This window comes from Dioscorea cayenensis, chromosome 4, assembly GCF_009730915.1.
Source record: "Dioscorea cayenensis subsp. rotundata cultivar TDr96_F1 chromosome 4, TDr96_F1_v2_PseudoChromosome.rev07_lg8_w22 25.fasta, whole genome shotgun sequence".
NCBI classification, from domain to species: Eukaryota; Viridiplantae; Streptophyta; class Magnoliopsida; order Dioscoreales; family Dioscoreaceae; genus Dioscorea; species Dioscorea cayenensis.
In genome coordinates this window covers 11,440,833-11,445,146 of record NC_052474.1, presented here as the reverse complement: position 1 = coordinate 11,445,146, position 4,314 = coordinate 11,440,833, and the positions used below count along the sequence as shown (strand labels likewise).

Here is a 4,314-nt window from a genome sequence, read left to right as displayed (position 1 = left end):
CGAAGATTTTTCAGGAGGAAATATCGGGCAAAAAAAGCTTCTACCATCTCCTCCCAAGTAGTAATTGATGCTCTAGGTAATGAATGTAGCCGCTGCTTTCCTCTCTCCTTCAAGGAAAATGAGAAGGCCCTCAATCTAATAGCATCATCCGTAACACCATTAATATTAAGCATGTCGCACACTTCCAAGAAATTCTCGTCGTGGTTGTTCGGATCCTCATCGGCCAAACCATTAAATAGTACCAACTGTTGTATCATCTGGATGAATGCTGTCTTTAACTCAAACTTCTAAGCTATAATTGGTGGCCACACAATACTAGACTGTGTGCCTAGAACTGCGGGTCTGGCATAATCTGATAGTGTGCTCTGCTGCTCATTCTGCTCTGCCATATTATCTGACTTTTCACCTTCTGCCTCAGCTTGATTTGATTGTTCTTCCACAGGTTCTTTTCCTCTTCTATGAAGTGTTCGTTCAAGTTCAGGATCTCCATCAACCAATGTTGAAGGGTTCCCTCGGGTCATAACCTGGAGCTGTAATTAAGGAAAGAAAAACAAATCAGAATGATGCAAGAATAAGAAAGTGTGAAATAGAATAAATGGTGAATAGCTAAAATAACAAAGTGCAAGGTGTTTCTAAAATGCCTATTTCCCAGCAACGGCGGCAAAAACTTGACAAAATGCCTTTTGCGTATGTTCCGCAAGTGCACAGGTTTGTCAAAGTAATAATACCTTGGTGAGTGGGTAGTCGTATCCACAGGGAATAGTGATCAGAAACATAAGGATTGCTATTTAACTAGAGTGAAGATGGATCGATAGAAGTGTGAACAATATCAATATGAAAAGAAATTAAAAGAACAAGGAAGAGAGACGCTATAAAAAATGAGAAGAAAGGCAATCGATAGAATGTGGGGCACCCAGACATTGCTCTCCCTAGGACTATAGCTTCAAGTGTAAAACCAACTAATATGTCTCTTAACTGATGCTTTATGAGTCATGAAAATCCTAAAATACACGGTCCCAAACCTAAAGTCAACTGTGACTAACCCTACACTATGCCCCGATGGAGAAATCGCACAGTCTCAACACCTCACATTGTGTAAAGTTGCTTAAAGCTCTAGAAACAACAAGTGATAAACCATATTTTCTAACATAGATCTAACCCTTTGGTCCAGGCGAAAGACCCCTTGTCATAATTAAGCCCAGATACTAAGGATTACTTCAATGCTTCACTTTGTTGCTTGCGCAACTAAGCCCCAGCGGAGTTCATCTCTCAGTACTTCACTCTATTGTGACCGCAAAGAACTCTTGGAACGTGGATATAGGATAAATCACACCGGAGGGGAAAGGAGACGTTCCGCTACTTCTCGACTCACCCTCTCGCTCCTCTCCAATCTTGCTTTGTCTAACCTTCATGGTGTGTCACTCACTCACAAGGATTACCAATGTAGGTTCTCAACCCTAGTCTAAGGGAAACCCATTCAATAAGCATTCAAGATTAGAACTCAAATAAATACATCAATTAAAGAAATATAATTGAAAGGTCAAAGAAACAACATCATCCTAGGGTTTACAAGTCCAAGTACCCACTAAGGGCTTAGTTCTCTATGGAGCAAGATATAATAAATAATGAAATTGAACATAAGAACATGCAATCCATAAGTAAAGCACCTTTGGTATTCATGTCGATGGTCTTGTGGAGTGGCCACGTCTTCTCCAAAGGTTCCCTCCTCAAGCCTAGGGCGCACCTCGCTAAATCGATGCCGATGAAAGTTACCCCAATAACTATCTTCTAAAGGAACATGGTGTTGAAGGCAGTAGAACTACTCCAAAAACCTTCCCAAAGACTCTCCAAACCCTATCCATGAGCACCTCCAAAGATGGAGAAAAGATGAGAAAATTATAGGGTGAAAAGATCCCAAAACGGGCTGAAGTCGCGGCTTTAAATAGGCTGGAATCGAGCATCCACACGGGCATGAAGAATTTCCACACGCCTGTGTGAATCTGCAGGAATTGATTTTTCAGCGGCCTGTGAACAGTAGCCTCTACAATAATTTACTATAGTGATTTTCCACAGTACCTTCTACGGTACTCTGCCAAAATACTCCCAAATTCACACTTTTCATCGAGGCCACATGAATTGGCACACATCCATAAGGTAGATCGTGTTGCATCTTCAATAAAATCACATTTGACGACAATCTTGCTAGCATTGCACAAGTCGGAACACATGAGTGTGACTGTCTTTGTGCCCCTCCAATTTGCATGTTCACTCGAGGACAACGGAGATTGGCACACAATCATTGTCTTTGAGCACAACTTGAGTCTTCACATTTGTTCACTCCAAGATTTCATCAGCAACGTGCATTCACGATCTACGTGCATTCACAACCCTACATGCACAAAAGTAACACAATACACATGTATGAACGATAAAATTTGAGAAAAGTGCTCATTGCAAGAAAAAATACTTTATATTACTAATATACAAGAACTTATCAAACATGAAGCATCTAAGATCACAGATGCACTCTCCTCCAACTTCCTCTTGTTGGTCAAGAGGTCCTTCAGAAACTTTTTATAACGAGGTATTTGAGACAACGCCTTCACAAATGGGATGTTGTTGTGTAACTGCTTGAATAAACCCAAGAACTTCTTGTATTACTCATCATTTTGGTTGCTCTTCAATCTTGAAGGATAAGGGATTCTTGGCTTGTAAGGTGGGGGTACCACATCCTTCTCTTTGGCTCTATCCTCAACCTGCACAACCTCAGGTGATTCGATGTTGGTCTTCTCACTAGGGAGTTTACTCTCAACTTTACGACCACTTCTTAAAGTGATCACCTTCATATATTCTCTTGGGTTTGTCTCCGTGTTGCTAGGCAAACTTCCTTGAGGTCTTTCCGAAAGTGACTTCTCAATTTGGCCCACTTGATTCTCTAAGTTGTGCGATGATGCGGTGTGGTTACGAAGTGTGGCTTTAGCCGATTGAAATCTTGTATCCAATGATTGAATGAACTTGGTCAAAGCCTTCTCCAAGACGGTCATCCGGTTTTTATACCTTGAAACTCGATTCTCCAAATTTGGGGCTTGTTGTTGTTGTTGTTGTTGGAAACCCAATGGTGCCATAGTCTTCTGTTGCCCTTGATTACTCCAAGAAAGGTTTAGGTGGCTCCTCCACCCTAGATTGTAGGTATTGCTATACAGATTTCCTTGACCTCTCATTGCATTACCTACAAAATCAACCTGTTCCACGGAAGTGGTACCACCAATCAAAATCGGGCAATCAGATGGTACATGTCCTTCCTCACACCTAGTACAACTTATCATGTCCATCCCTCTAGGAGAAGTTAGAATGTCTAACTTTTTGTTCAATGATGTGACTGCATCAATCTCATTATGTCCGACTACTCTCTTCTTGTCTCGTGTGTTCTATTGATAACTGTTCATCGCCATTTCTTCAATGAGATACCGGCCTTCTTTAGGGGTATTGCTTCCTAAGGTACCTTCTGTTGCAACATCTAGTAACTGCTTTGTGCTTAGATTCAAACCATTGTAAAAAGTTTGAATGATCATCCACTCGGGGAACCCATGTTGAGGACATTTCTGCAGGAGATCCTTGAACCTGTCCCATGTCTCAAAAAGAGACTCAAATTTCATTTGTACAAAAGAGGATATTTCGTTCCTAAGCTTTATAGATTTTCCGCGAGGGAAATATCGGGCAAGAAAAGCTTCTATCATCTCCTTCCATGTAGTGATCGATGCTCTAGATAATTAATATAGCATAGCATCATTCTCCCATAGCATACCATCTCCTCCCATGTAGTGATCGGCCATTGCTTTGCTCTCCCTTTCAAGAAAATTTTCTACCATCTCCTCCCATAGCATCATCCGTTACTCCATTAATCTTGAGCATGCCACACGCTTCCAAGAAGTTATCAATATGATTGTTTGGATCCTCATCGGCCAAACCATTGAACTGTGCCAACTGTTGTAACATCTGGATGAAGCCTGGCTTGAGCTCAAAACTTTGAGCTGTAATCCGTGGCCGCACAATACCAGACTGAGTTCCAAGAACTGTGTGTCTTGCGTAATCTAAGAGTGTCCTATGCTGCTCATGCTGTTTAGCCATATTATCAGACACTTCACCTTATATCTCAGCTTGATTTGACTGTTCTTGCACAAGTTCTTTTCCCCTTCTATAAATTCTTCTTCAAATATTTGGATCATCTTCAACCAATGTCGAAGGGCTTTCCTCAAGTTATAACCTGGAGCTGCAACCAAAGAAAGAAAAACAAATCAGAACAATGGAAGAATA

General features: G+C 41.2%; 1 non-coding gene across 1 annotated transcript; it reads left to right on the top strand.

Moving 5' to 3' along the window:
• Nucleotides 1-3,582: 3,582 nt before the first annotated feature.
• Nucleotides 3,583-3,689, top strand: LOC120259617. The gene has a single exon (XR_005536174.1). It is a non-coding gene; the product is annotated as a small nucleolar RNA R71 (small nucleolar RNA).
• The last annotated feature ends 625 nt before the right edge of the window (nt 3,690-4,314 follow it).